At 33.5% G+C, this 12509-nt stretch overlaps 1 long non-coding RNA gene across 2 annotated transcripts; it reads left to right on the plus strand.

Annotated features, from left to right (window-relative positions):
• Positions 1-2299: 2299 nt before the first annotated feature.
• On the plus strand, positions 2300-6211 carry LOC133295363 (uncharacterized). Of its 2 annotated transcripts, none has more exons than XR_009749324.1 (6): positions 2300-2537; positions 2666-2699; positions 3072-3168; positions 5147-5226; positions 5519-5683; positions 5787-6211. It is a non-coding gene; the product is annotated as an uncharacterized LOC133295363 (long non-coding RNA). The 2 variants fall into 2 exon arrangements; XR_009749325.1 differs by having other exon boundaries at positions 5525-5683.
• The last annotated feature ends 6298 nt before the right edge of the window (positions 6212-12509 follow it).

A 12509-nucleotide genomic window follows, 5' to 3' on the forward strand; every position in this document is an offset into this window, starting at 1 on the left:
AACCAAAATTACAACTCTTTAATTTCATTGTTATATGTTAATTTTTCATTTGTCGGAGAGAACTGTTACATCTTAAAATTGAATGTATCCGGATCCGAAAGATAATTTAGAGCATATTTAGATACTCTTTTTTAAATTAAAAGCTACTTATAAATTAAAATTTAAAAAAAAAGTTTAAAAAAAAAAGCTAAAAGTTGTTTGGTGATTAAATAAATTTTTTAGCTTAAAATCACATATTTTAATAAAATTCTCTCTCTAACTCTATAGCTCTTAATTAAAAAAAAAAAACACAATTCAAAAGCAAACTGCGACGGAATTTACAAGGGAAAAACAATTGCGAGGGAAAATAGGCAAGATTTCCGTTACTACATTGCCGTCGCAGAATCCCTTGCAGTTCGGTCGCAATTCCCTCGCAATTTGCAAGGGAAATCGAATCCCTCGTAAGAATCATAAGTCTGTGACGGAAACAGCGAGGGAAAAAATTGGCGACGGAAGTTCCCTCGCAAAATTTAGGATCTGAAAATTGCAACTGAAAATTCACAATTTCCCTCACAAATTCCCTCGCAAATTGCGAGGGAATAAATTCTCTCTCAAATTCCCTTGCAAATTGCGAGGGAATATATTCCCTCCCAAATTATGAGGGAAAGAGGGAATATATTCCCTCACAAAATTCAAGAATAATATATAAATCAAATTTAAAAGGGACAAGGGCATAAATTGGTCGCCGCATCATGCGTATGAGAAAAAATCATTAAATATGTCATCGCATCCTTTATGGCAGACATTGAGTGCATGTAGTGACAGCAGTGCCTATATCAGCTAGTCATAGGAAAGATAAGACTCTGTTGATATTTAAGGTGTGTGTAAAAATTGTTCAATAGTGACAAGCAGAGAAAAATGTCTGAAAGATTCCTGTTCCAACCACCCTCGTCGTCATTACTGTACAAATTAAATGAAAAGTGACACATGCTTTTGATCGATGCTACCAAAAAGGGCATTGGTCTTTGTAGTTGGGCTTTAACCACTTAATTAAAAGTCAAGTCCAGCCCAATAAAGAAAGCTAGGGTTCCAAATTCAAGATGTTCAGCAGCCTTTTGAACGTGCGTGAATAACATAAACCCTAAACCCTAACTTTGATCAATTCTAGGACTATGGTCCCCACTTTAGCCCCTTGTAAAAAAATTAGTCTTGAGGTCCCTAACTTTGAATGTGTGTAAGTAGCATTTTGATGATAAGAGAGTATGGAAATCAGTCACGAGTAAAGAAAAGAGGGAGATAACCATTTTAGAAAATATGCTAATTTAAGATAATAAAGAGCAATCTTTGATTATTCTTCGATATCTCCTTCATTTACCATCTGATCGTACTGGGATTTTTTTGACATATTCTTGACTCATTATTATTCATACCTAATGGTGGCTTTTATATTTATTTTTACCTTTGTATGATTATGATTTCTTATATTTAATGTGAATATGAGGAATCATAACCATACATAGATGAAAATAAATATAACTGTTGGATCAACATAATCGATCTAATTGTTTGGTTTAGGGTACAACTTGTGACTCCAACCCTCAGAGGAAAGGGGTCAAGGTTGACCCGGGTCGACCCGGGGGGCTGGGGTGGGGTTTTAAAACACTGCTTTATATGATGAGGAGGAAACAGAAACAGAAAACACATGAATATATTCTTAATTTCTATTTTCTCTTCATATGGCCCCATATTTTCATATCAGTATATGTGATCAAATTATCTTGTACAATATGAATAATATTAACCTCACACACACACATATAATTTTAAATTTTGACAATCCTATGTTTACCAAAAAAAAAGTTGGCGAAATTTTTAAATTTAGAAATTTCATAGTCATTTGCGAGGGAAAGTAGTTAAGTTTGAAGATTTCTTATAACCATTGTGAGTGTAAGACTCACATGATGAAATGATATTTTCTTTAATTTCTGCTACAGAATAATATGATTGTTCGTTTTTATTTAATTATATTAGTATTTTTCTATTTCACTATAATTGTGAATTTTATTAATAAAATAATTTTTATTATTTAATTTTCTATTTTTGATATTTATATTCTATTGAATATATATATATATATATATATATATACATTCTTTTTTATAGTCTTTATTCTTATTATTTTTGAGTATTATTAATATTATATCCTATGTATTTTATTTTTTAATTTAATATTTGTTTTTGTTTAGGTATTGTGTAAATTTTTTTTTGTTTAGGTGTTAGGTTAAAAAATCCCTCTCTTTTTTTCCCTTTGGCTCTCGCTCTCACTTTCACTTTCACTGCATCCTTCCTCCAATTTTTCCTCTCCCACTCACCTCTTTGAGACTCTCACGGTATTGCTCAGGCGAAGAGTGTCACGGAAGTTGAGAAGAGATTGCTAGGGTGGGTCGACGGTTTAGTGCTCTCGCTTGTTCTGTTTTCTTCTCTCTCGCTTGTTCAGTTCGTGCTCTCAGAAGATTTGTCCCAGCAGAGGTACGCATTCCTGCCAGAGGTACAAAAAGGTGAAATTTCAACCCTCATATATCAACACATTATCTTAAACTCTTTTCTTCTCCGATCTCTCTCTCTTTTAACTCTGCATTATTGGACAATCTAACGGCTGAAGTTGGGTTTTCATGGCGGGAGCTAGGTTTTCAAATTTCAAGGCAGGAGTTGTTACTGAGGTAAATCCCGATTTCATGCTTCCTTCATTGCTTCGATCTTTTTGTATTCTCTCTTCCTTTCGAGGTGTCGATCTTTGAGTCTTGCCTTTGGTATATATGAAATTCACTGGAACGCCTGGGTTTGTTGCATTTCTTTTCTTTTCTTTTCAGGAGCTGGGTGTGTTGTTAATTTTTCTTTTCTGATTGGGAATTGGGGTTTCGATCAGAAAATCTTTTATCAATTTTTGTCTGCGATTTTTTTGTTCTTGTTTGATTTTTGGTGAATATCTATCTGTTTTGGTGTTTGGTCTTGTGGAAAAATCAAACTCTGAAGTTAGATTGTAGCTTGCGTTTTGCACAATTAGAATTTCTGATTGCAATTTTCTTTTGAAGGCATTTACTTGAATTTTATTCTGAAGTATAGAAAACCTCAAGGCATTTCATCATCTAAGTTGTCGGCTGAACGCTGCAAGCTTTGAAGTAATTTGAAGTAAGTTCTGAGTCCCACTGCTACCCTTGTTTTCATCTGTTGCTTTTTATTTTATTTATTTTTTCTCACTTTAGGGTTTATATATATATATATATAGATCTTCGTTTTCATTTTTTCTCTGCATATATATATATATATATATATGTTATTTCGTGCTTTTTCTGCTTCTACCTCTGTTTAGTAATTTTCTTTGCTTTTGTTTCTATTCCTTAATTAGCTTATTCGTTAATCTATAAGAGGTAGCTGGAGAAGGAAATATAGTTTGATGAATGATAAAATATTTCGAAAAATCTGAACAATTATGCGTTTGTAATTATTGCTTGCTAAGGAAAGTATTTTTGGGTGTGTTGCTGTGGCATTCTCTTAAACAAAAGCAAGTTAATTTGAAGAGGACTTGCTAGTGCTCATGCTTGCTGCAATTTCTAACCGATTTCACCAAGATTTATCTTTAGCATATTGGATTAAAAGTAGGTTTTGGTTTGGTTCTCTGATCTAAAAGCTGAGGAAAGGAATTAACATATAGTGTAATAAAAATATAGTATCATCTACGGATAAGAACTTACGCGCAAAGGGGAAAATTAGGCTTTGTTTGATTGGGTGTAGTGAAGGAACTATATTTGTTAGTTACTGTTGTAATCATGGAAAAGACATCCCCAATTGCTAGGAGCAGTAACTTTCCACCCTCAAATGCTACAAATCGGAACAGAATCAGCTGTGTCCTTATCTAGATGAATACCATAGCAAAAAATTTCAGTAGGTAATCAATTTTTTTAGACATCATTACAGAAGATTCTATAACTGCCTAACAAACTTTGTGTTACCCGTTTGTACTAAACAAACTTTGTGTTATCCGGTAGAACAAAAAGTAAACAGTTAATCGAAACAGAAACAAGAATATTAAGTTCAAAATTAGAAATTTTAAGGATGAGAAGAAAAAACAAAAAAAAAAAAAAAACAGTTCCATTTTTTAACCAAAATAAAATAAAATACAAGGGATAAATGTTGAACTAACTACAATTCGATAAAACTGCACACCCTTGCAATCAGCCATGAAACTAGGAGATATAAAAGATGGCAAATCATTGAATAAGTGCATCCCCAAAGGAAAGAAACGGCTCGTACAGGAATGTGCCTCCTTAAAATGTAACTATAGCACATATAGAGTGGTTATTTGTAACAACAATTCTTCATGATTCCATTTTAGTTATTATTAAATCGATACTAATTAATTACAATTGCTATTAATTAAGATTTATTGTATTTATTGCATTATTGTATTCAATTATATTTATTTTAATCAATTAGGATTAAACTCATATCAATTAATTGTTACTGATATCAATTAAGATTATATATAATCAATTAGATTAGGCTGATATCAATCGATTGAGATTGATATCAATTAAGATTATGACTATTTATTATCCTTAACGTTTTATCGTATTATTTATGTTATAAAGACATGTGATTGTTATCCAAAAAAAAAGACATGTGATTGAATGAAATAAAAGAAAGAGAAAAATGTTATATCATCTAAATCAATCTCTCATTCTTGTATTTTTCTCCTCCTATGTCAATTATTCTGTCTCCATCTATCACAATTATCCTATTTTTTTCATCATATGCACATTTCAAAAGGGTCCCTTTTTTTCATCATATCGAATCTATCCACCCTCAAACTTTCACTTTCTGGACCATAAGCATGATTATGTAGTTGCTTACGTTCTGCTTTTACAGCTATAAAACAAAGATGAGGATATATGCTTAAACTACAAAGTAATATATTGCTTAGGTTTCTAAATCAAATTAAACTTAACCATATCAAATCAATTATAATTCATAAAGATTAAATTATTTTCAATTAATTATTTCAATATAAGAATTTCTTTTTGACAGCTGAACTATTATCATTCTTATATTTATTCATATACATACTATATTATCTTTTAATAACAAATGGTTGGCTTATTTGGCGCAGTTGGAGACATTTCGCCAGATATTCTCTTGTGCACATTTATATCGACCGTTCGCTGAGATTTTTTACTTCAGGTCTTTCAGGTAACAAATTTTGAATGAAAAATAATTGCATGCTTGTATTGTGATGACATAGCTGCATATATGTAATGCCCCATTTGCATAGTATGTCCCCCTTATCTTGTGTACTTTCCCATTCTTTGTTTGCTCCCCCTAAATGCATGTCCCCATTTTCTGGTTTACTACCCCCATTCTCTGGTTGCTTGCTGGAGTTGTTGAATGCTTGTGTTTGTTTGCCACTTACTGCAGTAAGTTGCATCATATATGTGGCAATTACTCGATGTTTGTTGGTATTTGAATTCCACACTTACTATAGAATCAGGAGTATGGAAGACGATCATGATAGGAGTTGGATGTACAATTGTCTAACTGATAGAAGACAACTAACTTGAACATTCTTGGAGGGTTTGGAAACGTTCATCCAATATGCTAGCCGACTGAAGCCTAGTAAGCTCTACCCAGGTTGACAGTGTTTCTGCAGGTAAACTCAATGCATAGTTAATTCTTTTATGTTTTCAATCTCTATTCTATTAATATTTTATTTTAAACATTTAACTTACTGTTTTATAATAATGTATTTGCAGATGAGCTTAAAAGGATGAAGGTGTCTCACTCCCAGATTCAGGAGCAATTGCATGTTACGAAGGAGCAATTACATGCTACGACAGAGCAGCTAACTCAGCAAGCGGACTTTATGAAGCAGCAAGCTGACATTATGAAACAAATGCAGGAACAACTCCGACTTTTAATGCAGGACAAGGAAGCCAACTGCAACAAGTCGAAGGGACCGGCGCCGGATGATGACCCTGATGATGATGACGACTTTGCTAGGACTTTAGAGGCATACTAGTTGTTTGTATGTTTTACTTCTTTTAGGACTTCAGATATATCAGATATTTTTTGTATGTTTTATTTTTTTTACAACTTTAAAGACATTTTAGTTGTAGATTTGATAGTTGTTGTTGTTCACTTTTGTTGATATACTATTTAATTTTAATTTAATTGTTTATCCAGTATTTTCTTGGATTTCTCTTGCTCAATTTATGTATTTTATGTTCATTTGGAATCCTTGTTGTTTACAGGGAAATTAACAAAAGTTTAATACATTTTTTTATTTTAATTCCAGAATTCGTGGTGGAAATTTTCAAAATTCCCTTGCAAAATTCGTAGCCTTTTGCGAGGGAAAATCAAAATGTTCCCTTGCAAAATTCGTAGCATTTTGCGAGGGAAACTCAAAATGTTCCCTTGCAAAACTCGTAGCATTTTGCGAGGGAAACTCAAAAAATTCCCTTGCAAACTTCGTAGTATTTTGCGAGGGAAAATCAAAATGTTCCCTTGCAACTTCTGCTACGGAAATTTGCGAGGGAAATTATACTCGAAATTTCTGTCGCAATCTGCGACGGAAGAACATTGTAGATAGGTCTATTGTTTGCGAGGGAAATTTACTTTTTTTGCAAGGGAATTTTTCCGTAGCAATTTGCGAGGGAATTGTCATATGACAAATTTCCCTTGCAAATCTATTTGCGACGAGGGTTTTAGCGGGGGAGGGTGTTCCCTCGCAAATTCCGTCGCAGACAGTTTTTGCAAGGGAATTTGGCTGTTTTGCAAGGGAATTTTTCCCTTGCTGATTGTGAATTTTCTAGTAGTTCCTTATAAGAGCTTTTGGCTTTGAACTTTTTTTTATTATAAAAAAAGAGCTTTTCATTATAAGATCTTTTTTCAAAATCTTTTAGAGCCTGTTTGGATCTTCTTATTTTTAAGCTAGAAGCTTCTTAAAAGCTAAAGCTAAAAAACAGAGCTTAAAAAAAGAAGCTAAAAGCTGTTTGGAAATTACATAAAAGTTTTAGCTTAAAAATTACTTAAAAGCACATATTTCAAGAAAATTATCTCTCTCTATCTTTATCACTCTTAATTTAAAAAAAAAAACACAATTCAAGAAAAACAGATAAGAGCTTAAAAAAAAGCTCCTCCTAGGAGCTTTTAGTTTTCAGCTTTTTTCTTCATTATAAAAAAAGAGTTTTTTGTTATAAGAGCTTTTCCCAAAACCTGTTTGGCCTAGTTTATGCTTATAAGTAGCTTCTAACTTAAAAAAGAGAGGATCCAAACAGGCACTTAGTCTAACTTTTACTTATAAATAGCTTCTAGCTTAAAAAAAACAAATGATCCAAACAGGCACTTATGCGCATATGCCTTCCATTTATAACATATACTTTGAAGTAGGAATGTAAATGGGTTAGGTACTCTAACAGGAGTGTCAAGAACCAATTCAAGCAAAAAGCTTAAGTTATTGAATGAAGGCTCATAAATAATTTATATATTTTTCTAACACGCCCCCTCACACGAGAACTCACTGGGAACGAAGGGTGGATAATGTTGGATATTTGTTATACCCTAATTGTTTAATTGATTTAAAATATGTTTTGATGATTACAATCAATTTAATGTTAATTTAATTGATAATATTTTATTGTCTTGAAATTATTAATTAACTGATTATTTGAGATTTTAGAATAATATTTATTCTGATTTGAATTAGTATTCAAGATAATTGAAAATTGCATGATGATTGGAGAAGATATCATGAAGAGAGAGAAAAATATAAGATCAAGTAAAGTTTAAGATAAATTTTATCTTGTAGATTTCATGTAAGAGAAATAAAATATTATTTGTCAAAGATTTAATTACGATTGCATTGCATAATAGAATAAGATATTTAAGCTATACATTTTTTTATTCAAAATTGCACGTGCTTATTCTGCTGGTGACGCTGACAATATCTTGGTGGGCGAGTGGTGGGGATAAATAGAAATGCCAACGACTAATTGGGTAGCTAAGCATTATAAATTGCGGATATGTCTTTGTAGTTGGGTCCTTAAGGTGTGCAAAATAACTAAAAAACTGAACTGAATCATGAATCAGACCGAATCGCCCTTAAACTAACTGATTTTTAAAAATTAGTTCATGAACCGAACCGGTTTTTAAAGAATCAGATCATTAATCGAACCGATTTTTAAAACCAGTTTAAGAACCGAACCGAACCGAACCGTTTCCGAACCGAACCAAATTAATTTTTATAACTTTATTTTTTAAATTTTAAATTTTTTTCTTTTCAAAATAGGGTCGATCAGAACCGGTTCCGAACCGAACCGAACCGTTTCCAACCGAACCGAACCAGTTTTGAACCGAATCGAACCATATTCGAACCAAACCATTTAAACCAATTCGTTTCGATTTTTTAAAAAATTCGTTTCGATTTTTCAAAAAATTCGGTTCGGTTCGATCCATACACATCCCTACCCATCTCATTCAGATAAATTTTTTATTTTTTTGAATGGTTGGCGATGATTTTTTTTTTTGGAAACAAAGGGAAAGTAAAAGACAAAACAACAAAACTAAAATACACTAGGCAGTAGGCACAAGCCTAGGCCAGTGAACTCTCATTTGGTCACTCAGCAGACAGTGCAAACAACCAGACGGAGGATCATCAAACAATTGGATAGGGTAAGATAAATTGCTAGCATACGCAGCCAGCGAGTCTGCCACACCATTACCCTCACGGGGAATGTGCAAGATCTTAACATTCCAATCTTTGGCAAGCTGTATCCTGATAAGATGATTTTTTCGAGTTTTCTTTGCATTCTAGTATTTATGTTTTTTAATGCATTTTAAGAAAAATTCACAAAACTAGCCAGTATGCCACCAGCCACCGCCTATCAAACAAGCAGCATCGCTGACTTTTAATGAGAGGGATTTTCCCCCGATCAAATTGCTATTGAAAGTTCGGTTGAGAGATAGGAGTAGCGCTATGCAAGTCAACTGAATTAAATCGAATTGAAGTCAATTTTTCTAAACTAATTTTGAGAATTGGATTAGTTTTATAAAACGGTTTAAAAATAAAATAAAGCTGGTTTGAAAAATTAGAAGAATTGAATTGATTTGTTTTAACTCAAACCGTCACAACCTGTTTAAAATTGATGTAGAACTGATTTACATATCCTAGCAATTTTAAACTGGTTCGGAAGCAGCTATAAATCATAAACTGATTTTGAAGATCATAAGCCGGTTCCAAACAAGTTTGGAAAAAATAAACGCACGCGAGAGAATCTATTTAAACCAAAAAATAAACGGTCTTTGAATCTTTGAACCGAATCTATTTAAAGCAGTTCCTTTTGATTCAGCCAAAAAAAATCGATTTGAATCGAATTATACCCACCCTTAGATGGGAGGAAAGAGAAAATGGAGTAATTTACGAAAAGGATGTCTTTGGATGTAATTTTCTTCTGGCACTACTAGCGCGGTTCCGCGCTAATAGCGGGGAACTTCGATTTTGTACTTCCAAATTTTGGCTCCTTATTGTCCTTTTCCTACAAAATCAGAAGAAAATCAATTGTACGATCTCTGATTGAGATTTATCAAATTAACAGTAATTACTGCCTTTTTTATCCAGGATTAATCAAGATTTTTTCTCTTTTTGACTTAGATTCACACATATGCTGGAGGCATATCAAACAATTCCCAGATTTGAACGTTATTGTCCTCAGCAATGTAATAGATTAAAGTCAGAAGCAAAGATTAACTCTGTGAAGAAAAACATGGAACATGAACATCTTAAGAAATTAGACTGCTATGTATGTATAACTCCCTATTAAAAACTTCAAACAATGCTTTTCAGTTGTATCAAGAATTCATATCCTAACTTGAATATTCCTCACCAGATAAATATACTCTCATCACTATAGTGTTTGAGGGTTTCACACTCATTCCATCAGTGTAACAGTAATTCCATAAGCTTGAACATATTCTCAATTCCTAAGATTGAGGAACCCATTTGACATGCATAGACTGATCAAAAGCTCTTTGATAGGTTATAACTTGGCCTGGTTTGGGGGTAAGAATCTTTTGGTCAGAGGCTGATTAATTTGAGAGACTGAAATCCTGAGATTTTTGACATTACTTCCTTCTCAGTCTTTTAATTCTGCCACATTTCATCAATTTGGGATTCTTTTTCCTTTTTCACTACCTTTTTCTTTTCTTTCCTTGTTTGCAGATGTTTTCTTTCTTTTCTCTTTTGAGCTGCATGTTTGCAGACCATTCTTCTGTTTCCTTTTTCAACTTACTTAACTTTTCTTTTGAGAAGTACCTTGACTTTTTCTTTTGATCAGCATTTCAATCTCTTTCAAGGTGTATCAATGGAGAAATGGTTAAGTAACTTTCATCAGGTTTTTGAATAAATTGGTCTAAGGCTCAAAAGGGCTTAACAATGGAAAAATTCTTCTAGGTAGGCTATTTGGATCTAAGTTAACAAGAATAAACATGCCTTTATCATGTCAACAATGCATGCAAGCCAGAGAAACAATTCAAGTTCTAGAAAACTACTACAGTGAGACCTCTCTGAAAAATATTTCTATTTAGGTTCAAATCCTCACAGTTATAATTCAAACTAGAATCTAATTTCAAAATTTCACATCAAGCATTATCTAAGAATTTTCACAAAACAGTTATACAAACGAGCAGTCATCATTCTCAGATTATAAAAACAATTAAATGCTCCACAGATATCATGCTTCTTATAATTCAATCTAATTACTTACTGAGTAGGCTTTGTAAAATCTAGGAACGCTTGTTCAGGAATTCACTATGTTTTTTTTTTAATTTTTCTAAAAAAATTGAAAAATTGAATAAAAATACTTGAATTGAAAATAGCATAAATTAATAAACAAAAGGTTAAAGTATCTCCCCTTTTACGGAAATTTTTTCTCTTAGACGTCTATGTTGTGCAATTCTTCAGTTGGCAGTTATCGCATATGGTATGCGCCCAATTCCCAGATTTAGAATATTGTTGTCCTCAGCAATAAAGTAAACTAGTGAGAGAAGCTACTTCTGCGCAGGTGGAACACACACACTTGTTAAACGTCAAAAGAAATAATCATAAGACTCAATATGCAAAAGGAGACATAATCAAACCATAATCTCAAAATAACAAAATAAAGAAAAATATTAAAGTCAAGGTAAATGGTGAAGACACTGGCACCGACAGCGTGGAGTTCAAGCTGTGAGCGCGGAGCTCACTAATTTTTTTTGGAAATAATGGCGCTGGAAGCGCTGATATCGCGCTGTTAGCATGGGTAATCATAAATTTTTGGCGCTGTTAGTGCCAACTCCACGTTGTGAGCACGGAGTTTCTGTCTCTTTTTTATTTTCTGGCGCTACTAGCGCCAATTCCCAGATTTAGACTTTTTCATATGGTCACTAATTCACCACTTACTTGACTTGTTAAAATTAAACCAACCTAAGAAAATATAATAAATAAAATAAAAATAGAAAAACGACTATTGGGTTGCCTCTCAATTAGCGCTTGTTTAACGTCACGAGCTTCACATACCCCCTGTGATTACGGTGGTTGGAAGCATGCTACCATTGATGACCCAGTCTTCTTGATCCAGTATTGTGTCCTTCCAGGATCATACGCACGTGGGTGAGGAAGAGATTTCTCAAAAAATGTAAGCTTAGGTTTCACATGTTCTTCCTTGCTCTTGGGCTTTTCCATCTTAACCTTTGGCTTGCTTTCCTCATGCCGCTGATGGACTTCCTTCTTGTTCCTTTCCTCAACCTTTTACTCCGCAATGTAGTTAACTTAGTTTTTAGGTTGAGATGCAGGCAATGGAGCTTCACACTTAAGTACCTTGAATGTTGTTTGCTCTCCATTCACGCGCATTATTAACTCACCCTTAGGTACATCGATTAGCGCTCCTGAGGTTGCTAAGAATGGCCTCCCGAAGATAATAGGCATATTGGCATCTTCATCAATGTCAAGAATAACAAAATCAACAGGAATTAGAAATTTGTTTACCTTGACGAGCACATCTTCCACAATACCATGTGCTTGCTTTGTTGAGCGGTCATCCAGTTGAACATTCATCCTCGTTGGCTTGACTTCATCAATTCCCTGCTTCTTCATCAGGGTGAGGGGCATCACATTTATGCTGGCACCAAGATCGCATAAGACTGTCTCTACGGTCATCTTGCCGAGATATTGAAGCTCCCTGGATCCCTCAACTTTGGAGGCAAGTTTTTCTGTAGGATTGCACTGCACTCCTCTGTTAGTTTAACAGGTTTATCCTCAGTGAGCTTCTGCTTCTTAGACAATGTCTCCTTCAGGAAATTTGCATACGAAGGCATTTTCTCCAGAGCTTCTACAAAAGGAATGTTAATTTTCAATTTCTTAAAAATATCTAAACATTTAGACATTTGCTTTCTTTTGTTCATGTTGCTTGCTCCCCATGGGATATGGAGGTTTCTCAAAACGT

Source organism: Gastrolobium bilobum, unplaced genomic scaffold, assembly GCF_033153095.1.
Source record: "Gastrolobium bilobum isolate Gb01-03AN ecotype WA unplaced genomic scaffold, APGP_CSIRO_Gbil_v1 utg73190, whole genome shotgun sequence".
NCBI classification, from domain to species: Eukaryota; Viridiplantae; Streptophyta; class Magnoliopsida; order Fabales; family Fabaceae; genus Gastrolobium; species Gastrolobium bilobum.